The sequence below is a fragment of the Amphiura filiformis genome, chromosome 3, assembly GCF_039555335.1.
Source record: "Amphiura filiformis chromosome 3, Afil_fr2py, whole genome shotgun sequence".
NCBI classification, from domain to species: Eukaryota; Metazoa; Echinodermata; class Ophiuroidea; order Amphilepidida; family Amphiuridae; genus Amphiura; species Amphiura filiformis.
The window spans coordinates 12,117,919-12,143,214 of NC_092630.1; the positions used below are offsets into that span (position 1 = coordinate 12,117,919).

A 25,296-nucleotide genomic window follows, 5' to 3' on the forward strand; every position below is an offset into this window, starting at 1 on the left:
CATCATCCCTATATCTTCGTGTCAAAAATTACCGTGATAGTATGGCGAATCCTCACGTTTTTCAATAGCTACGCATGGCGATTTTGTTCGAGATAGGCCGGGCGACTCAGGCTAAGCATAGTACGACTATCATATGAGATACCACCAAGTTCTATTCTACACATTATTACGATTTGCGCATGCTCTAGTATCCCATATGGTGTTGCTATTACAAGGAAATTCGAGTTGTTTTCAGGTAAAACACAGGTTTTGTTTTTAATACACTAACTTGAAATTAAATACACTAATTAGCGGCCATTGGTTTTGCTCTGGATACATTTTATTGCATTTTTGGCGTAACAATTTTTAAATCGTAAGTTAAAATTGTGATATATTTAATTTTGAGAATTACAATTATATAAAGGAACACATAGGCTATTCACCTAAGATCCAGGTGCGGCTTGTATAGAAAATTCGATCACACGTGTATATCACAATGCATATGTAAACTTTCTTTATCTATGTCAATAATAGAATATTGATTTCACCAACGAAGTATGGAGCTGTATGAAAAAATATTTATAATATAGGGTGTTGACACTGTGGGGCAGTCAGAACTCCATATTCTAAACATGCTAAATATGTATACTTTTATATACTTTAGACCAACAATTTAGCAGTTATGAGGCCCGAAAGTTTCCATAATTCCAGGGTTCAGACCAACCTTAAGACCGATATTCAACTATTACTAACCAAAATTAATTAGTGGTACATGATGCAGTCATGTCTACAGTAGAATTCATCTCGACCTTTGCAGGACTTAAACCCCAATAGAAGCTATTAAACCAAGATAACACTCATTGAAGCAGCTCAACTGATTAAATCATATCTTCTCTGGTTGTGCACAAGTGTCTGTTTTACATGTGCGACATCGCAATAAAGCCGGTATTATAGCTTCAGTTGGGTAACCGATTATAAAGGAAACGAAAGGAAACAATGGTATGTGTACCTTTGTTCACGAAATGAGACAATGACCTGCTTTTCTTTTTGTTAACCAGCATTCTTCAAAATGAGCAACATAATGATTGTTGACTTAACACGGTTTGGAAATAATTTCTTCATATTTTTGGTGTTATCTGTCGTTTACATATCCTTCCTAAAACACAAAAGTGCGACCCTCTCCAAACATCTAAATTAGCTAAAAATTTAGGACATGTTACAAAACTATATTTTCTAGAACCTATTTAGAATAGTTTAAATGTAGCTTGTACCGGTTTTTTTGTGTGGCATCCTTCAGAACGGAGCGGTCAGTTACCAATATAGCTCAATATTTTCGGTCAAATCTCCATTCAATTAACACGGGGAGTTGGCTAGCTATGAGCTAGCTATGCTTTGCCCTCACTCATATTTTACAAAAGTGCGACCATTTCTGAACATCTAACCTAGCTGTAATTTGAGGTCATGTTAGAGAAACATATTTGCTAGAAGTTTGGAGAATAAATTAAATATTGGCTGGTTATTTTTCACACAGTGATGTTAACTAGGCAAGTGTCCATTCTTCCAACATACATCATTTGTAGAGGTCACGCGTCAATGGTGAGAGCACTGTGTATTGTGTATAGGAAAACGGACAGTAACTGCAGTATGAGGCCTTATTTGTCCAAAATTTCGTGAGCTCCGCGCGCAATTATTTCTACAATGGGGGTCTACGATATTCTCGGGTGGTGGTGGGGGGGTAGGAGCGCCAATTTTATTTCTTGCCCCGGGCAACTATGCAGAGTTTGTGTGTGTTTTTGTATTATAATTAACATTTTAAAGCATAATACCGTTTGGTTAACTTGATATCAGTAAACCAGCTGTGTACTTTATCGAGCTGCAGCTAGGTATTAAAAACATTTCTGATAAACATTTTACAGAGACTGTAATTTAATGACATTGTTTATACCTGTGTGCATGTTTACTTTTATCGAGCTGTAAATTTTTAAGCATAATACCGTTTGGTTAACTTGATATCAGTAAACCAGCTGTGTACTTTATTGAGCAGAGATTTTATGACATTGTATACACCTGTGTGCATGTGTACCTTTAGCGAGCTGTAACCTTTTATAAACATAATTATATACTCCATCGTATGACAATAACAAATTGACAATGACAATAAAAAATAAGACAAAAATATTACATCATGTACACTTAAAAAAAAAGACATTCCCCACTGGTTTTATACATCTCTCGATACCAACGCTACAGCGGCCATAAAACGTCAGGTTTTATTGCACAATTGCACTGGTCTGCAATTGAACATTTTTCGCGCGCTTCCTTCGCGCGAAAATGTCATATTTGTCCGTATACCTCCTCGAGTCAGTCAAGTAAAATCAAATTTTGAGATTTTCTTATAAACTGCTCATTCTGTTATGCTAGTTGGATTCCTAGCATCAGTTCCTTTCTAAAATTGTATACTTTTATATATTTCTCATAATTACATTTAGAGATTCAGTAAAAAACAATATCTAAAGTACTGAGTCGAGGAAGGTTTTCATACTATAATAAGACCGGCACAAAATATTATCGCCTTCCCCAAATTGTAGTCAGTCTCGCTTGGGTACACGGATTATCTCCTTTATTATTAAAAAAACAAACAGTGATTCATAGTGCGCTATACGCAAAGGCACAACGCCCAGACGTTGATCCACAGGCCTCAGCACATTTTACATGTTGTCGCTGACCACTACGCCCCACATCATTACATAAACCATTTAGGGACGCACCAGTAGATTCTCAGGGTGGTAGGAAGTTTTGAAAAAAAAAACTTCACCCACTACATGAGCAAAAAAAAAAAACTTTCCCCACCAACACTAAAAAAAACACCAAAAAAACCTCCCCCACCTGACTGTGTATAAATGCATGAAATTAAAAAAACAACTTTTCGCCTTCGGTGGCGAAAAACAAAAGATTTCGCCGCCTTCGGCGAAAAAAATTTCTTTTCCGATCCCAACTTCCTACCCCCCCTACTGAGAATCTAATGGTGCGTCCCTTAACATCAATTCAGGGGCTTTGCAGCTACAAGAGCGCACACCCAATACATTCCACAAATAACCTTCGCAACCAGGATCAGGGCTATAACGAGACAATTAGCAGTAAGTTCCTTGTCCAGAGGAATTTCAAGCTAACTCAATTTTTCTAAGAGAGCGTACTAGGCACCCTCGCGTCAGGGTTCGAACCCGCAACCTCTCGCACCATAGTCGAACGCCTTATCGATTGAGCTAACTTGACCGCCAAAGAATTATTACAGAATAAAAAGATTCTTGTCAACTTATCAAGTTTGAGTAGTTTATCTTCTCAGAGAGGGACATGACAAAATATTGTCAAAATGAAATGGGTAATCTTGTCAAATAACGAGTTGGAGATCTTGTCAATTTGAATAGTTACTTGTTAAAATAAAACGGAAACTATTCATTTTGATGATATTGTCGTCGGTTCAAAGTGATGAACGAATAGTTATTATATTAAATATAAATGAGCAGCGACTTTATTTAAAAAAATGAATAGAACGAAATTAAATTGTATGTTCCGGTTTGAGGCATGAATTGTTTTAATTTTAACCCATTAGCGTTAAAATCGAAATTTTTTGTGCGCTCCGCGCTCATGGTGTCTCGGTACAGATTTAGCAGGTCAGTGGGTCCAGTGATTTGGAAATAACATGGTGGCCCGGTATAATCATACGCCCCTGGACGACAGTCAAAAAGCAAGCACGCGCGCAACCTATGTAATGGCATGTAGGCCTGATAATTAGGGAACTTGATAGCCCCTCTGGCTCAATATCGGGAACAAATTGACAAAAAACACAGTTCAGTGGATCTGGATTTCTTCTTATATACTCATTTATGGTAAAAATTCACTTTAAATATGGAAAAGCTTTTGCTTTATGCTGATTCCGAATATGGTCATAAAAATTTACATTTCTGAAATATTTGAATGTTTAAAAATGCTCAGGGAATCCTCTTTTAAGACCATGATTGTCCTCTTTTGGGCCATTTTAGCATTAAGATTGCAAATTTTGTTCCGGTGAAGTAATTATAGTAGTCAATTAGCGAGACCATTTGAAAATTTTCCCTTGCCTCATCTGCTTGGTCAGCATATCTCCCATGTTTAAAAGAAGTCTACGTGAGGTCACAAATGTGTCATCAAAATGAGTGCTTTGAACGCGTGGTTTAAAAAAAATCTCAGAACTCGGGGGGGCTACCACCCCTCTCTAATGCCCACTGCGACAAATGTAACTGCACTGTCTTGCCAACGTGCAGTGACTTTTTCCGCCTAAAATAGCCCCTGCAACGGAGTATGGAGCTGTATGAAAAAAATATTTATAATATAGGGTGGTGACACTGTGGGGCAGTCAGAACTCCATATGTGGGAGGGCTCGACAACAATCTTCCCAAATTCGCATTTTATTCATATTTAGATGACCATAGAGGAAAAGAATTGAAGTTTGTTTACAGCTTCTATGGCAAACATTGATCAAACCGATCACACGATGGTGCCCCTTTGAAGTTGGAGCTTGCGCGAGTCAGCTGTTGCGCACAATTTACCATTAAAATTACACGTCCGACTGTTACGAAATTTTGGAAGACTCTCTTCGGAAAAACAGCTCGACAATAGCTTTCCCGTGACGTTTTTTACTTCAAATTGTAGTATGTTAAGGATGAATATTATATTTCACATGTGAGCCTCTATGGCTAATATTGGGCGAAGGGTTTTACTCCAAGCTCACTAACTAGTCTATTTCCTATTCCTACAGTACAGTGAGTGAGCTAGAGGTCAATCATCAATTGGAGCGCTGTGTGTGCACTGAATAGGAAAAACGGACAGTAACTGCATAATGTGTCATCTTGTAATGTAATAATTATTCTCTTCAAATGGAGTTAAACTCGTTTTTGCAATAGATTATGCCCTTTAAAGAGTTCCCAAAACAAGAGGATACAAAGGGAAATACTTCCTTTGTTTGGCTATATCTCAAAATCAATATTCTGACTGATTTTGCTTGATCGCATCACATGGTCTTTAAAGGTTTCATAAGTATTGTAAATTTTGATTATAAAAAATCCCAATATTGAGCCAGAGGGATTATCAAGCTGCTTCCGTTACCAGGTCTGCATGTCATACAGGCTGCGCACTTGCTTTTTTTTATTGGTGTCCCCGGTGGCATATGAGCGGCGGTGAGCGACGATGAAATTGTTTCTGATGGGCATAATTTTTGGCCTGTTTTACTGGGACAATTATGCACGAAGTGAGCAAAACCTTTCCATTTTACACCATTTTAGCATAAGCAAAGGTGATATGCTGTGGTAATTTCAAATATTACACTATTTTTGTCCCAAATTAAGGTGTTTAACGGTCTACAAAAGAAGATGCACAGGACACTTCTGGACAATTTCTGTCCGGTAGATGGAGCTTCCCTCACGCTTGTTGTGGATTTTCTCGTCCACAGGCTTTCCCCCACGAGTGACCGAAAGGAAAGGGCGTTACCAGAAGCGTTGTGAGGCAATATGTGCTTGATTTACCCTACTAATTGAATGTTTGACTGATCACCACAAACTATACAATATATGATATAGGATTTCCCGACTAGATCAGTCTTTTTTTGTGGAGGAACTTCTTTAATTTCTTAGTCATTTTTCGGGCTGAAACTAGTATAGAAATATTTTAAGCAATGTTTTTTTATTCTCACCGTACGAACGTGCCAGGAGGCACGTTAAAATAGCCCTTGCTGGTCGATCCATACATAGGGGAATTGGACAATATTGCAAAATAAAGATCCAATTGCAGTCATTTGGTGCATCGTTTTAAAACTTTCTTTCCGCTAGAATAGAGAATTTGAGTATTTATTTTTATTTTACCAGGAGATGTAACACACAGCATATTCTGTGTTTAATTAAAGTGTAAGGGTCAGATTCTCGGTCGAAAAGTGGAGGAGGCAATGGCTCCACGTTCCCCCACCCCGTTCCGCCATCGTTGGTAGAATTAACACACGGGCTCCTTTGATCAGCGGGATGACGTGCAAGACTCTAAATGTGGGGCATGTCTTCTATTTCCCATGGAGGTGGAGTGGTGGCAGTAGAAGTATGAAACTTTAGAGGGGCGAAGGGCGATAAATGTGCCAATTTTAGGCTGAATATATAAAAACAAATCTGAATATTGACTGCATGGCCAGACCCGAGATTTACGCTTAGGAGACACGGCACGGCTTCTTGATTCCTCCCCTGATTCTTGCTCCCATGCAGTAATGTGCCTGATAGAAATTTACAAATATTTTATATATTGTGTTATTTTGAGGGTTGGGCAAGACATTAGTTGGCCCGTATTAAGGGGCACGTAGGCTCACTCAAAGTGGGAAATTGTAGTTGTTTTGTATTATATTGTATCTTAGTCCGTTGTCTGAGGCCGATCGTGTGTGCCAGAGAGTCCCCTAGGTTACCCTTCATACTTATGTAGTAGACCACGACTTGATAAAAAAGTGAGGGTAGACTTTGTGCAACCCGGAAATAACTCCGCTAGAGGGCGTTTACAAAATGGCTACCAAATCCCATTGAATTACGTGTTAAGGATTAAAAATAAACACTTCTGAATGCAAACTGAGTCTGTTTTCAACTATTTATTAATGCCTTAGATATAAGAAGATATATATATATATATAGAGAGAGAGGGCGTATATATAATGGGCGCTTTTCAAAATGGCCGCCAAATATCCCATTAAATTACATGTTACGCCTAAAACAATTACAAATTAATGCGTGGTTAACTTGCATTTGCAGGTCGTCTATAGTATCATTTTGCCTCTTGATGTCAAAAGATACTGATGCATACATATCTTGCTTAACTTCTTCAGCCATTTCGCCTTTCAAGGCCTCTTTCAACTTTTCAGAGACCGTTTTTGGTAGTGGCGGTGAATCAATAATGCAGGCTGGAATCGTGTCCGCAAGACTTTGAAGTAGTTCAGGGTCTGATGTTAATAACGACTTTAGTTGGTTGGCTAGCTTAGATTGTGGAGTGGCCACTGCCGTACCGGGATCGGTACCATGGGCGCCATCTTGGTCAGGCAGAGATGATTTTGAAGATGTCTCTTTCTTCACTAGCTTTGTTTCTACAGCTTTATTTGCACACATGATGTTGTCTGGTGAGAAGCTTTGATATCTAGATGTGATGATGATATCAAATTTAGCAGCTACACTGTAAAATTGGAGGGTTTTTTTGCGGACGATCTAAAAAAACATGTCCGACACCATCGATTAGATAGTTTCCTAATCCTTAAGTCCTTAAGTACTGAATTCTACTCTATGTGTTTGTAAAGGTTGAGGAATTGCTAGTGCCAGTGGCTCTCAGACCAGTTTGTAAGGAACTAAGTGCGCTTAATAAGCCTTAATGTAAGTGTGTAAAATACTCTAATAAAATTATAAGGTCGATTTGCCGAAAAGGGACCTTCCGTGTTGGGAGTTCTGCAAATGCCAGAGTGTTCAAGGCTCACGTTCAGCTAAATAGATCAAAACGTAAATGGTTTCCCATAGCACATCACCTGATGCAATATTGAAAGCAGCATAACATGTGAATCTTTAATTAAATTTATCAAGTTTGGTGGAATAAATCGGATGATAATTGAAAACAAAATCAGTTTTCATTAATTTGTACTTTTTAAAAGTCTTAACACGTAATTTGGAATTTGACAGCCATTTTGAGTCATTAATAAACAGTTGAAAATAAACTTGCATTCAGTAGTGCATATTTAAAGCCTTAACATGTAATTCAATGGGATGTAACAGCCATTTTGAAAACGCCCTCTTATTCAATTGCCACAGTTTCCATGCCCCTAATTTAAGCATCAAAAATTGTTAGACCCGCATTTATTTTAATACTATGAACAAGAAAGCATGTCAAGGTAAACAGTTTAATTTCAAATTAAAAACCCAAAATAAGCGGGTGGTTTTAACAACCAAACGTTGTCAAAATGCATAAAAATAGTTTATATACTGCCAGAATTGCGATAATAAAACCTTTGCATAATTAGCCCATTTAAGCAATAATATATTTCATGCAGATTTTGAATACAAATTTATCTCGTGCACAGTACGCATCCTTGTGCTGCATTTTTAACCTTTCCTTTGAACAAAGGAGTATGATGGTCTTCGTCATCTTGACAGCGATAATATTGTATTAATAGTTTGCATTATTTTGTACGTTTTAAGCCTTAACAAGTAATTTACTGGGATTTGGCAGCCATTTTGAAAAGCGCTCTCTAGATATACGCTTCCATTATAATCATTGAGTCATAGTACCTTCCTGTAGTTGAACACAGACTCAGTTTGCATTCAGTAGTGCTTATTTTTAAGCCTTAACACGTAATTCAATGGAATTTTGCGGCCATTTTGAAAACGCCCCTTAGCGGAATTATTATCGGGTTACACAAAGTCCACCCTCATTTTTTTTATCAAGTCTCATGATCTACTACATAACTGTGAATAGTAACTTAAGGGAACCTCTCATGCACACGGGATCGACCTCAGACAATGGACAATCTTTAAAGGTAATGATGACATAGAAGAATACATTTTCAGATGTCTGAAAAAATCGCATGTTTTTGAAAAAGCGCCCATTTTTCTCCGTCCACCATAGCAACTTAATCTTGATATCCAAATCAACAAAAATTGCATATTTTGTGTTGTAAAGAAACAAACATATCAAAAACTTTTAAGGTACATGTATCTTTTTCGATCTTTGCGGCATCTAAGGCCCCGGGACCGAGGGTAACGCAAACCTTACCCCCCCCCCCCCCACGTCAACAAAGCTGTACAGCATTGGTCGATTTGGAGAGGGGTGCCGTATAAGGCTATTAAAGGGTGATACAGGGGTCAAATTACAAGGTTAACAGATACATTTGGAATGTATCCAGTACTTTGTTAGATGAGCAATTTGCCGCCATTTTTGTCCAAATCGGAGTAAGTTGAAATGTTGACTCCCGTACATTGCCATTTTGCCTAAAAATGAGGTTTTTGTAGGATAACTCAATGTTATCCCACAATAGGTCGTCAGGCCATAGTAGGTCGACAGGTCTGTAATATGTCAACTATAGCACAAACCAGTAATTTAACAAGAAGACCAAAGCATTTTCAATTGAGGAAATACGGCCAAAAATTGTCAATTTAAGTTACATTGTAACTTTATTGACCATTTAGTGGTGTTTTCCCCTCAATCTTAGCCTACATTATAATTGATTCGGAATCGGCATTCACCAAGAACCATTCTCAAACAGACTGATGTTTTTTAAAAACTTTTTGGCTGGCTGGGCTTTTGTTTCATTCTATCTATTTGGGCAAATTGTTCGACAAACAGAAGTGTTCCAATATCACTCTCAAAAATAGACATGAAATCAAAAATATTATTATATATATTATACAAAGATTTACCTGTTAATTTCGGACACGAAATGTTATCATCATCCTTCTGCTCGAGTTTCTTCACTTTCTTACAATGCTTAGTGCATCGCATATGGGTTAATATATCGGAGACCCCAACGCATTGATTACAGAGAGAAATACAATCCTTCGTTACGGATTTTGTAGCATTGCAAACAATGATGCAAATACCAACAACCATGACGACCATGTTCATCTTCATCTTGATGAGTTATTACCTTTAAATGGCTTGATAATTGTGTAATTCGTGGAATAATGTATTCGTTCAAAACAACTTCCTTATAAATAATATCAGTTGGTCTCTCAATTAAACCGAGAAAAATGGAGAAATATAATATTCCCACTCAGTTGAGAGGGTTCCGTCAATAGCATCTACCGTTTAGCGACAGCTTAATATAAAATGAGGAGAGCAAGTACAATGAGTCGTTTGTTAAATATCGGAGGAGAATAATGCCGGAACTTCCAGTATGTGAAATGAAATAAAATGTTACGCTGCTGACTCCATAATTAATATTAATATAAACCAACCTGTTAAATAGCGACCTTGTATCAATCAGCATCTATGCGCATGTCGCAGATTGAACAAAGGACATTATAATTATATCTACAATAAATTACCGAGTTGGATAAAAAAAAATCGAAGGGTGGTGATGCTTTTGCACATATCATGTTTGCAAAGCTAATCACACATCGAGTTACGCTGCACCGCTGCATATTCGCCTCATTTTTCAATCTTAGCGATTATAGTTCAAAAATGAGCAAAGACAGCGTAGACATCCAAAAATAGTACACGGTTACTATCTATAGCGTATATCTAAAACATGGTTGTTTGCGCGTTGACCGAGGGTTGCATTGGTTTTTGGAAGCAATACGCCAACGGTCTTACATAGATCATGGCAAAACTTAAAAATTATAGCCGTTTAGGCATATGATCTACTATAATTATACTGAAAATCATTTCCAAAAAAAACCCAAAAAAAAACAAACAGTACATTTTACTCCTCAATTTAGATATCGAAGTTCAAAATTGTCCAATTTTTGTTAAATATCACTTAATAATAATAATAATAAAACAGCATTTATATAGCGCATTGTGAATCTCAGATTCCTCAATGCACTTTACAGATTTAAAAACTACCAAACTTAATTCACAATAAATGATTTTAACTTAAGAATTATACAAACAATAATATGCATAAAACAGCAGATCAGCTGCAAGCAAACAACATTAGAATGGCAAGAATAACACCAGTGAGAGGCCCACCGACAAAATCCCCAGGGGGACTGTCGGTGCACCTCACACCGTCATCATCAATACATCAATATACAAGATAAAAATACAGTTTAACATAATAAAAATGACACTAATAATCTCAAAAAAAAAAAAAAAAAAAAAAGGTACACAACCATCTCCATCCAAAGATGGAGATGCCAGTGTAGAGTGTGTGAGAGACTCATCGATGTAAACACATCCATGAGCCTCCCACACACAAACAAAATTATACTCAACAGCAGAAATACATGGCATAACCAATCTAAACTCAAGCAAAAACAAAACCTACTCCATCCAGAGGATGGGCGGGGATGTCTATGCAAGAAGCATGAGAGACCCACCGATGTAGCATAAGAGCCAATCCGTGGGCCTCCCATGCCCCTTGAACATAATCAATGCAAAAACAAAAACAAATAACCAATGTAATATTATGACCACACTAAATAATACATTATTCTCATCAAATAAAATACCACACATTTTGAAACTACAATTTTACATGACAAATAAATGACACTATTAATATCATATAGCAAAAGCACACTGAAACCAAAAAAAAACTATACACAACCATCTCCATCCAAAGATGGAGATGCCTGTGGAGAGCCTGGTGTGTAAGAGACTCATCGATGTAAACATCCATGAGCCTCCCACACACTAACAAAAATATATATACAGCAGCAACTTGAATAATACATGGCAAAACAAGGCTATCTGTGTAAGAAGCATGAGAGACCCACCGATGTAGCATAAAGAGCAAACCCATGGGCCTCCCATGCCCCTTGAACATATATAATCAATGCAATTTCAATAAATATTATACCAATGTAATAAAATAACCAAAGTAAATAATACATTATTAATTCTCATCAAATAAATACCACACACAAAATTGATAACAAACATTATTGAGGTGAGAGACTACTGCACAATTTAAATTGCACTTTGAACCACATATTATAAAACTACACATATATATTATGAAAGCACACAATAAACTATACACAACCATCTCCATCCAAGGATGGAGATACCTGTGTAGAGTGTGTAAGAGACTCACCGATGTAAACACATCCATGAGCCTCCCACACACCAACAAAATTATACGACAACATGGCAAAGACAAATTTGAATTCGATCAATGCAGAATGAATATGACATTTATAAAATACACTTTTGGGTAACAAAAATCTTCATCAATTAGAAATCATCGAAAGTAATGGTTAATCAAACATAACATAATCAAACATAACATAACATAACATAACATAACATAACATAATAATTATAACAACGGCGGCTTAATATAGCACAACACAATAAATGAGCATCGATCTTTACACCAAATCCAAAATAGTAATTTAATAGCATTTACAACAAAAAAATGAAGAATTATGTCTACAAATATAATGTTCAGAATTCATTTGACCACAATAGTGTTGATTTGACGTGTGGGTAGGGGTGTGTGTGTGTTGGGGGGGGGGTTGCAAAACTGCATCATAAACAAAATAAACATTTCCTGTCATTTGTGACATAAGATGGAAAAAAACCTCTATCATATTGCAGCCATATATTTATGGGCCAATAAGGTATGATTCCTTTACTTTTGCGGGCCCCTTAAAGCCCCGAGGCCAGGAGTGACACAAACCTTACCTACACCCCCCCATCGTCAACAATTCTACACAGAGGCTCACAGTCACTTTGAGAATGGTGTTTAGTCAATTTGGGGGTGGTGAAGAGTATACATTTTTAACAAATTGTGTAATGAACAGAACATAGAAAATATGCGGGCAGCCATCTTTTGAATCAGCATAATTTTTTCTTCTTTCTTTGCTTGCTTGTTTTGATTTGTTCTTTTTGCTTTGGTAATGAACCTCGGACATTGAAATATACTATATAAAATGTGTATATATAAACTGAGCTCAAAAAGAAACTTATAATTTTTTACAACTTGTGAATCACAAGGTCATATCTTAAAATACAGTCAATCAAAATGAACCAAAATTACACACAGGATTACCTTAATACTCTACTCAAAACACATGTCAGTAACCAAGCAGTTGTCCAACTGACACAACAGCAAAATGCACTGTCATGGGACAGCTTCCTGGACTTCCTTCACTTTCACAGCCCAACATTTGGCACCCAGGACAACAAATCTGTGAGAATGCACACAAGATCCTTGCACAGATGATAAAACGGTGCTGCTTTCTGCTTTTCATACACTTTTTTCATGAAACAGGGCTGGGCTGTGAATGTGGTCCAGGAAGCTGTCCCATGTCAGTGCATTTTGCTGTTGTGTCAGTTGGATAACTGCTTGGTTACTGACATGTGTTAAGAGTAGAGTATTGAAGTAAATCTGTGTGTAATTTTGGTTCAATTTGATGGACAGGATTTCAAGATATGACCTTGTGAAAAATTATAAGTTTCTTTTTGAGCTCAGTTTATATATATATATATAATTATAAAACATTTACCTGTTAATTTCGGACACGAAATGTTATCATTATCCTTCTGCTCGAGTTTCTTCACATTCTTGCAATACTTAGTGCATTCCATATGGGTTAATGTGTCGGAGACTTCACCGCATTGACTACAGAGAGCGACACAGTCCTCCGTTACGGATTTTGTAGCGTTGCAAAACATAATATAAATACCAACAATCATGACGACCATGTTCATCTTCATCTTGATGGGTTATTACCTTTAAATAGCTTGATAATTGTGTAATTCGTGGAATTATGTATTCGCTCAAAACAACTTCCTTTTAAGTAATATTAGTTGGTCTGCTATTGCATTGGGTTGCATTGGGTGTCCTGCGTAATACGAGAACAGTCTGCATTAGTTGCGCTAATATAATTATAGTTAAGTATGTTGAGTGAAGAATAAACACGGGGATATCAAAATGAGTAAAGAGTGTGTACGGGTGCCATACATATGTTGGCGATATCATTTAACAACCCAGGTGACCATCAAACTTTACGAACATAGATCATGGCAAAAATTTAAAATGTATAGCCGTTTAGCCATAAGGCTTACTATAATTATACTGACTTAAAAATGCATTTTATATTTTCATATTATTGCTCAGTTGAAGAAGTACTGGGGACAAAGGGACAGATCGAAGAGGGATAGAGAAAAGAGGGTGAACAAGGATGCGTGATAAAGTAGGAACAGATGGAAATGTTTCTATACAAAAACGATTCTCTTATAAACCATCATGCGCACAGTTTCCACCTCGACACACCTGAGCACACATTTTCGTCCCAAGAGCTTCCAAGCAGAGAACAACAAGCAGCGAATGTATCCACCAGTCTTTGATTACACTACACGGTTGAGTGCATAGCAATGTAGGAGATGTGAAGCGTCTAACTAAAAAATGGGGCTCTTTGATTGGTTTTTGTCGAAACCTCAAGTGTTCCCTTCATCCAATCCGACTTTTTAAAATATCAAACGAAAGCTAACGCTTCCCCCTAAAACACTTTTAGTCACTAGGTCAACAGATAACACAGTTCAAGGTTATAGCAAGGCGAATGTGGAAAATCTGTTGAAAACTACCTGTCCAAGCACATTTATTGACCAAAATGTAGGTTTTAAAAGTCAGAACCTCAAGTGTTTCTTACAATATTTTTAAAATATTATGTCATTAAATGAAAAAGCACACTTATATTGTTCATATACTAGAGTCACTAGAATGAGCAATGGTCAATTCTCTTTAAATTGCAAATCTTGTGCAAAATGTTACTATTTTTTAATGTTTTTTCATACGGTTGTAAATTCAAGGAACCATGACTTTTACAAAAGAGCACTTACAAATTGATATGCAGATGAAAAAAAACAGAGGCAGAGAGACAACGAAGTTGATTAAAATGAATTAAACGAAACGAATAATCAATCTTTGATAAGTAAGGGAGGTGGTAAAATTGTTCTCAATAAAACCTCAGAGGATGGTGATGCAGTTGCAAATTACGTTTATTTTACAAATCTCAAAAGACAGATTGCCGCTGGTATCATTAAATTGACAGTTGTCTCAAGTCTCCTCTGATATTCAAAATCTAATTCGGAATGCGTTTGCAATATTTTTTATGATTGTTTTCATTAAGGGATCTAAAATGAGCGTTTATTGCGTTTCGACAGTATTTTTTGTGGCACATGAGAGCACCTCAGACCTATCGAATTGTATTCTGAATACGAAGAATGTCTTTCTGATATCAAATAATTTTCATTTTTTGAAAATCACAATATAATACAAATTTTATGACAAATTATAAAAATTTGATATTTTTCGAATTTTGATATATAACAGTCCTCGAAGTAAATTATATAAATCTAATGATATATTCTTAAAGTGTATGTAGCAGGGAGGAAAAGCCGACGGTCAATTGAAAATTTTGACCTTTAAAATTGAAGATATGGATTTTTTCCCAAAAAGACCTAATTTTTTTGGTGTTTTGGGAAAAAATATCCATATCTTCAATACAAAAGGTCGAAATTTTCAATTGATCGTCGGCTTTTCAACCCACCTACATACACTTTAAGTATAAATCATCAGATTTATAAAGTTTACTTCAAGTACTGTTAAATATCAAAAATATCAATTTTTAATGATTTGCCATAAAATGTGTATTAAATTGCGAATTTCGAAAATTCAAAATTATTTGATATCAGAATGACATTCTTCGTATTCAGAATGCAATTCGATATGTCTGATGTGCTCTAATGTCCCAAAATAAATACTGTCCAAACGTTCATACCCCAGCCCTTAAAGCGACGAATCTATATTTTCGAGCAAATTGAGTTCACTTTGAGTCCTTCTTTACCAAATGTAGGTGCTTGTCAATTAAACACTGTTACACAATCGTCAGTCTTCAACAAGGGTAAAATAATCATCGCCTTGGAATGCTTCTGACCTTCTCGCATTAAATGCTTTGATCTCGTCCTCAAGAGTAGGATTGTATTTGTTCAGTGCTGAAAAGAAAAGTTCCATTCAAATTATTCAAGATGATGTCAGTTTGTATAACGATCCATCGATTAAATCAAGGTAGGCTGCACAAATGCCAAAAATGTCATCCTTTGATACCTAAACTGGCCTCAAAAAGAAGCTTTATAATTTTTCACAAGGACATATCTTAAAATCATGTCCATAGAATGAACAAAAATTACACACAGGATTACTTCAATACTCTACTCTAAACACAAGTCAGTAACCAAGCAGTTGTCCAACAGTACAGTTTCCGGGACCACATTCACAGGCGAATAATTGGAACCCAGCAAAAGAAATCTGTGAGAATGCTTACAAGATCCTTACACAGGTGATTATTTCTAAAGAGTAAGTGAAATAGTGTGGAACGGGGCTGTTTCTGCTTTTCACACGCTTTCTTCGAGAAACAGGTCTTGTTCCAGCCTATTCCATTAACTCATAGATTTTTTTGTGTTGGGTGCCAATTATTGGGCTGTGAATGTGGTCCAGGAAGCTATTCCATGTCAGTGGATTTTGCTGCTGTGTCAGTTAGACAACTGTTTGGTTACTGTCCAGTGTTTAGAGTAGAGTATTGAAGTAATCCTGTGTGCAATTTTTGTTCATTTAGGCTATACACTAAGCCAAAAAAGAAACTTAATCTTTTTCACAAGGTCATATCTTAAAATCCTGTCCATCAAAATTAACCAAAATTACACACAGGATTGCCTCAATACTCTACTCTAAACACATATCAGTAGCCAAACAGTTGTCTAACTGACACAATAGCAAAATGCACTGATATTGAACAGCTTCCTGGACCACATTCACAGACCTATTGGCACCCAGCAAACGAAATCTGTGAGAACGGCATCTTGATTCACAGGTCACAAACTTACCAACAGTACAGATACAAACAGATCACAAACTTACCAGGATTATCATTTAGTAACGGGTATGTCCACCATGCGCTTGCACGCATGCTGTGCACCTGCTTCTCATGCTTCAAACCAAGTTCCTGATGATATCCTGGGGAAGATTGCCCCATGCTTCCCGTTATTAAAGAACTTCATTATTTGTTTGGACATGTGACATGATGATACTGGTAAGTTTGTTTTGATTCTCTTTAATGTTTTTAACTTAATGTTGTTAAAATTGTTGGATGTGACCTGTGATTCAAGATGCCATTCTCACAGATTTCTTTTGCTGGGTGCCAATAGGGCTGTGAATGTGGTTCAGGAAGTTGTTCCATATCAGTGCATTTTGCGGTTGTGTCAGTTGGCCAACTGATTGGTTACTGGCATGTGTTTTCCTGTGTGTAATTTTAGTTAATTTTGATGGACAGGATTTTACGATATGACCTTGTAAAAATTATAATTAGTTTCTTTTTTGGCTTAGTGTATGTACAGGATTTTAAGATATGACCTTGTGAAAATTTTTTCTTTTGAGGCCAGTTTAGGTATATGCATATAATTTACTTGTGAACGGACATGGCAGATTGCATTTATACTCCTCACATTCTATAAACAATCAAACATACGGCACGCGGACAAGGCAACAGTTTGGAACAATATTCTAACCAACCTTTGTGCCTATTATTCATTGTATATAGGCCTTCATTTGAGAAAAATGTGTGGTGAACAGAAGTGTACCAATATGTATCTGAGTAAATTGTATCGCCACCGCTAGGCATATAGGTTTTGCTCGTTGGTTTGGAGGCTTGATATTTTTTTTTTTTTGCGTTTTGTAAAGAATCTCTGACATTGAAATATACTAGAATGTGTCACATTTACCTGTTAATTTCTGACACGAAATTTTACCATCATTTTTCTGCGTGAGTTCCGCACAGTGCTTAGTGCATCCCATAAGGGTTAATATATCGATGTATGTATAACATAACATAACATAACATAACATAACATAACATAACATAACATAACGTAACGTAACGTAACGTAACGTAACGCGTAGCATAGCATAGCATAGCATAGCATAGCATAGCATAGCATAGCATAGCATAGCATAGCATAGCATAGCATGGCATAACATAACATAACATAACATAACATAACATAACATAACAACGGGGTTTAATATAGCGCAACACCAAAAAAAATGAGCATTGCGCTTTACAAAAAATACAAAATTGGAATTTAATAGTATTTACAACACAAAAAGGAAGAATTATGTCTACAAAATATAATATTTATTTGCCCACAATAGTGTTGATTTGATGTGTGAGTGGGGGTGTGTATGTGTGTTTGCAAAACTGCATCATAAATAAATAAACATTTCCGGTCATAAGATGGAAAAACCCTCTATTATCATATTGAAGCCATATATTTAAGGGCCAGATATATCTGACCATCTATAATCGTTTCGATACTGTCTGGGTTGAGTTTATAAAAACATTTACCTGTTAATTTCGGACACGAAATGTTATCATCATTCTTCTGCTTGAGTTTCTTCACTTTCTCACAATGCTTAGTGCATCCCATATGGGTTAATGTATCGGAGACCACAACGCATTGATTACAGAGAGCGACACAGTCCTCCGTCACAGAATTCGAAGCGTTGCAAAACAGGATGAAAATACCAACAACCATGACGACCATGTTCATCTTCATCTTGATGAGTTATTACCTTTAAATAGCTTGGTAAATGTGTAATTCGTGGAATTGTGTATTCGTTCAAAAAAACTTGCTTTTAAGTAATATCAATTGGTCTGATCTGCATTTGGTTGCATTGGTTTTTGCGCGTGATACGCGAACGGTCTGCATTAATTGCGATAATAAAATAAAGTTAACTATGTTGAGTGAAGAAATCGGGTAGAATAGACACGGGGATATAAAAATGCACGGGTGCCAAACATATTGTTGGTGATATTATTTAACATCCAAGTGACCATCAAACTTTGCGAACATAGATCATGGCAAAAATTAAAATTTATAGTTGTTTAGGAATAGGGCCTACTATAATTATACAGACTAATTATACTGAATTTTTTTTTTTATATTCTCATATTCATATTGCTCAGTTGACGGGGAAAAAGTCCTATAGCCAACTGTAAGAAACCAGAACCAGAACCAGAAGTCCTATCCTATCCAGTTTAAAGAAAAAACGTCATGTTTCTTGAATCTAATGTTTTGATTTTACTGCCGATCAACGCTGGAACTACTTCTAGCGTCGGTTGCCAATAGCAGTCACTACCCAACATGTGTTGATAAAGACAACAGGTGTTGTTGAAACGTACACAAGTAAGTGAACATTCTGGATCAGATACAAAGAACTTTGTTAACCAGCTTACTATACCGATGAATCTGTTCAATCACGACCTGACGTACATTTTGTTCAAATTTCATAGAAATCCATTACAAAATGGGGTCCACTGACTATTTTCAAGGGGGTACTACACCCCTTGATAAATGTTTGCATTTTTTTTCAAAAAATAATAACATACTTGTAACAAAAGTTATGTATATTAGAGGGACAAGCAACCCAGTTACTACACTGGAATTCTAGTGACTCAAGACAAGCGGTACGCTATTTCTGATAAGAGGTACCGCTATAATATACCTTATTTCTTAACATATATAATGAACCACTTGTCTTGAATGTTATTATTTATTGAGAAAAATATGAGAAAAATGCAAAAATAGTCACAAATTTTCCAAGTGGTGTAATACCCCCTTAAGGTTTACAAATCTTCATTTCAGGAAAAATAACAGTATATGACATGTAATATAAAAAATTCTGAGTTTCCAGCTATACTATACAATTTATCAGCATGTTTTGTACAGCTAAGTATACGATTCGTCTTTTGGTCAAATTCATTAATCGCACTTAGGCGCGATTCGTCCAAATCACAATTTCACTCTTTGCGTATTGTTACGTAACTTACGCATGTGACAAAACTAATATTGGTCTTTCGTAAGACTACGGAACCCGGTACGCAAAATATGTAATGTAGAATTGTATCGGGAATTTGGGCCCCGTAGAGCATTTAGTTACGTAACCGGTTAAAACAATTAAGCTAAAACTCATCGCGTAGCGTTACATTATGTAACACGACACAGACCAAATTGGTCCTTCGGAAGAGTGGGACGATGATATCGGAACATACCGATACACTATTTCAGCATCGTAAAGAACTACGGAAGGAAAAAAAAAAAAAAATGGAGAATTTATCGAGATTTTAGGCCCCGCATGAAATTTTGTAACGTAGCTGGTAAAAACCAGCGAAAAATCATAGCGTATTGTTACGCATCTCACACGAACCAAATTAATGCTTCGTAAGGTTTTGACAACAAAATCGCAACTCACAATGATTTCAGTTGGCGCACACACACACACACTACATGTAATTACATGTATACTTTTGGGTTTCTATGTATAGTTTACACAGTACATGTACATTTCATAGAAATCCATTACAAAATGGGGTCCACTGACTATTTTCAAGGGGGTACTACACCCCTTGATAAATGTTTGCATTTTTTTTTCAAAAAATAATAACATACTTGTAACAAAAGTTATGTATATTAGAGGGACAAGCAACCCAGTTACTACACTGGAATTCTAGTGACTCAAGACAAGCGGTACGCTATTTCTGATAAGAGGTACCGCTATAATATACCTTATTTCTTAACATATATAATGAACCACTTGTCTTGAATGTTATTATTTATTGAGAAAAATATGAGAAAAATGCAAAAATAGTCACAAATTTTCCAAGTGGTGTAATACCCCCTTAAGGTTTACAAATCTTCATTTCAGGAAAAATAACAGTATATGACATGTAATATAAAAATTTCTGAGTTTCCAGCTATACTATACAATTTATCAGCATGTTTTGTACAGCTAAGTATACGATTCGTCTTTTGGTCAAATTCATTAATCGCACTTAGGCGCGATTCGTCCAAATCACAATTTCACTCTTTGCGTATTGTTACGTAACTTACGCATGTGACAAAACTAATATTGGTCTTTCGTAAGACTACGGAACCCGGTACGCAAAATATGTAATGTAGAATTGTATCGGGAATTTGGGCCCCGTAGAGCATTTAGTTACGTAACCGGTTAAAACAATTAAGCTAAAACTCATCGCGTAGCGTTACATTATGTAACACGACACAGACCAAATTGGTCCTTCGGAAGAGTGGGACGATGTTATCGGAACATACCGATACACTATTTCAGCATCGTAAAGAACTACGGAAGGACAAAATGGAAAAAAATGGAGAATTTATCGAGATTTTAGGCCCCGCATGAAATTTTGTAACGTAGCTGGTAAAAACCAGCGAAAAATCATAGCGTATTGTTACGCATCTCACACGAACCAAATTAATGCTTCGTAAGTTTAATTTTTGACAACAAAATCGAACAACTCACAATGATTTCAGTTGGCGCACACACACACACACACACTACATGTAATTACATGTATACTTTTGGGTTTCTATGTATAGTTTACACAGTACATGTTATTAGTGTATAGTATAGTACAGTAGTAGTGGTAGTGCGTGTATGTATTATCCCTACATGTCATATCGTTTCTGCAAAGTATATGGACTGTGACACTGTTATGCTCGCACGAATTATTATCATTAGCATCTGTTTTACTTGTAAATAAAGCGAGGGTGATTATTAACTGTATTTATGTTCCAATATTCTGACTAAAATACGCCATACCGTACGGTATGATTCGCATTTTGTGCAGTGAAGTAGTGATGGTGTACGGACATAAGTTGTCTATTATTAAGCATCTAATGAGTGTGAACGGTAAATCTTGGATAGCATTTTTATCTAAAGCTTCTGGTTTACTTGAAAAAATTAATAAAAGGTAATTGTGAGTGTTTTTGTGGGTCTATTCTAGTGATCAAAATAGGTTATTTTCACTTTCGAAAGGACATTTCGTCGCCATTTAGGGATCGATTACGTTCGGTAACTATGTAGGGTTGGGCGGTATGAGAATTTTGAGTCAACAGCACCGCTATACTTTTGTGTGCTAATTGGTATCGGTAGTTTTAAATTATAACTCTTTGTATCGCACTGCACCACTTAAACGAAATAAGACTCCTTAAGTCAAAACTGAGAGCGCTCTAGATAAAAGTGGACATCACGCATAGGCGGCGAACGGCCGTGTGAGAAGGTTCACTCGGGCTTTATTCTTTATAGCCGCAATGTTCTTCACATGGTGAGAGAAGGTGAGGACTCGCGCGGTCAAGCATGACACCGAGGTAATTCGGTGTTGGGTCAAAGTTCAGCTTGGTACCGTTTGAGTGAGATGTCGAGGTATCGGTTGCACGTTGGCACTTCTGTTCGAAAGATGGAAAACTGAGCAAACAGTCTTTGGTATGCTAAGCTTAAGGTTCACTCGGTAGATGTGACTGGCCAACGTGCTGAAATTTTCTCAAGGAATGGCTCAATTCAAAAAGAGGGCTACTCCAAGTCCTGAGTCGTCGGCGTACTATCTATCAAAAATGTTGACAACGTAACGAAAGCAGCAAGTTTAAAAAGCCTCCACCTGGGCTTACTTTTGGAAACTTAGTCCCATTTGTAAAGGTACTGAATTCAACTTTATCATATTATCAACTTAATGTAATGATGCGATATTAATATTTGTTTTTTTAGAACGGCCGGTTATTATCCTGTTCTTGCATGGTAAACCAATATTTTTATAAATCTGTATTTTGTTGAAATGAAATAAAAGCACCGATTTGCTGCTCATGTTCAAAATGGGACCAAGTTTCAAAAACTGAGCGGTGGGGCCTTTTTACACTGCTGCTTTCTTTACGTTGTCAAAGTTTTTTTGGTAGATTTCCTTTCTTTTTATCAAATGTAGTTCAGCAGCTCCAAGCTTGGAAAGTCATCAGGTTACGAAGTACTCCATAAAAGGAATAAAACGAAAAATAGATATTAGGAATTATTTTATCCTTGATTTATGACAATAAATAGTTTAATAAAACTTTACCTGTCGGTTATTTTTAAAACTTGCTGGTCAAAGCTACCGCGTGACTGTAATGTTTATATGCGTGACACAACTTGGTTATTTGTGGTTCTTTTAGCCCTTGCGGGGCAATTTAGATGGATATCCCTATTGAGCGGCGCTTGTTTGTGGTTTTAAATTCCCTCATTCTTAAAGCCCTGTCCTCTATCGCGGTGTGTGGTTTTAATTTGTTGGATATCCATATTTCGCGGTTTGTGGTTCTTTGTAGCCCTGCTAGCCAATTTATTTGGATATCACTATTGACTGGCGGTTGTTAGCGTCTAAGTGCCACGACTTGGCAGGTCATATATTTTATATCAGTTTCCTTTTATCTTAAAGGGCATTTCTATTGCAAAAACAAGTTTAACTCCATTCGAAGAGAATAATTATTACATTACAAGTTGACACTCGTTGCAATTTTTTTATTCGTATTTCTCCTGAAAAAAGAGAAACTGTGTTTGTAAAATACTGCCTCGTACACAAATGTACGGTCCTTCCCCCGTTCGAAGCAAGATTGATTTCCATAGCAGGAGACTGGTGACGTCACAGTAAATGAAGAGTCATGTTACATACACATGAGCCCTGGATATGAGCTCTTTTGACATTCAGTCATGTGTATAATATGCGATCTTGTACCACGCGAAATCGGGAAGGTTCGAACAAAAGGCCATTGAAATTGTTTATTTGCATAATAAATACAATACCCTCAAATTCTTATGTTTTATTGTTTAGTCCAAATATTTCTCAACAACTTGATAAACATATGAACTGCAATATCACAATTTACTAATATATATAAAAAAAAAAAGAAGCGGCTGATTTTATCCATATCTTTAAAAAACATTAAATTTGTAACACTTGATTTGACTTTTTTTTTCTGAGAACAACAACAGTATACGTTCTGTGCATTGAGAGCGTTTACAGTCCCTTCTCTCAAAGCAGGCACATCTCATTTCATGACGTCAACTTTTTTCTAGGTCAAATCTGTCTCGTTCAGAGGAACTCACCGCTTAAGTTGGTTTTTGCGGAATATCAATTTTAAACGTCTTATTTTCTCTAAAAGGAGTCATTTTCATTGTCCTCATAATATTAGCTTGCCAATGATATGATGTTGTTCGAGCAATATTAGGGTTGGGCGAATCTGAACTTTTTACAAAACTAATTTAAAACAAGTTGTTTCTATGGCCAAATTTAGCGTAGAATACAAATCCGTCAAAATTTTTGACCTCTGATAACGTTTGACCCCTGTACTATTCACAAATTCAAAATGGCTGCCGAAATAGCATCTTTTTGCATGTTTGTGGCATATTTTAATAGATACATAGCTTCAATATGTCTTTTTATGTTTTGGGGGTTGAGGAACACAAATATGACACTTTTGAGATGATTATCTGTACCCTGTACAAGTTTAGTTGCCAAAAAATTCAAAATGGCCGCCAAAATGACGTCATTTTGCTTGTAATAGCATATTTTAATAGACACATAGTGGCTTCAAATAAGTCTTTTTGATGTTTTTGGATTTGGGAGCCCAACTTTGACACTTATACAATAATTTGGAGTAACCTGTACGAGTTATCAGTTGCCAGAATTCAAAATGGCCGCCAAAATGACGTAATTTTGCTTGTAATAGAATATTTTGACAGATACATGGTTACAAGTATGTTTATGTTTTGATGTAGAGGAATACAAAATAGACACTTTTAACATAATTAGCAGTACCATATACAAATTATGTGTCGTCAGCATTGAATATCATCTAATTTTGTTGAGGAAAACTGCTGAAATCTAAGGTGTTATTGCATTTGTAATTTCTAGTAACTGTGAGCGACCTGCATTTTGTATTACACTAGGATACGTTTTTTTCAACAAAGCATCAATATCTGCTGACAAGGTTGATTCTAGTGTCACAGCATTTTGAATGGACTGTCTCGGTTCTTCGCACGAAAAATTCACCACTTGCTACAATGCGAACGTCCAATTTAGCAAATGCTACTTCACATCCCAGATTTTTCAGAGGAACAAATTCCATCTTAGCTTCATCAATTTCTACACAGGTGTTGGCTCTGATCATTTATTCGTATAACCGCCATTTTGGATTTTTGCCATTTTGTGCATTTTGAAACCAAAGACGAATTTTTTCTTCATTTTTTAAAGTCCCCAATTAATCTATATGCAATTACCTATCATGCGAGACATGTTAATGGCTTGGCTTCGATTTAGTTTTCTTCTTCTGACAATTTTCACTTTACGGCCGCCATCTTGGATTTTGAGCTGAATTTTCATAAATTTTCAAGTTTTACCGGATTTTTAAGCCGAATGGCGAATTTTTTCTTCAAATTTTGAAGTCGCCAAGTAATCCTTGTACAATTATCGTTCATATAGTACATGCAAATTGGTTGGCTTCGACTTAGTTATCTTTTTTTGAACTTTTTTGAACAAGTGATCGAGCGGTCTATGTACATCAACCCCTGTGTCTACAGCTTTGAAAGAATGCTATTTCAGATAACTGTCTCTCCAACATATCAATCACCTCATTAAGTACTGCTCCATAAAGTCTGCTTGACTGGCCATCAACTTTTGTTCAAAAATGAACGTACCCCATTCTGTCCACTTTTGCCAACATGGCATCTATTTCCAG

The 25,296-nt window shown here is 36.3% G+C and overlaps 1 protein-coding gene across 2 annotated transcripts in view; it reads left to right on the plus strand.

Annotated features, from left to right (window-relative positions):
* The window catches only part of LOC140148035 (uncharacterized), a 232,172-nt gene that overhangs the window by 181,026 nt on the left and 25,850 nt on the right, over positions 1-25,296 (plus strand). The window lies entirely within an intron of this gene.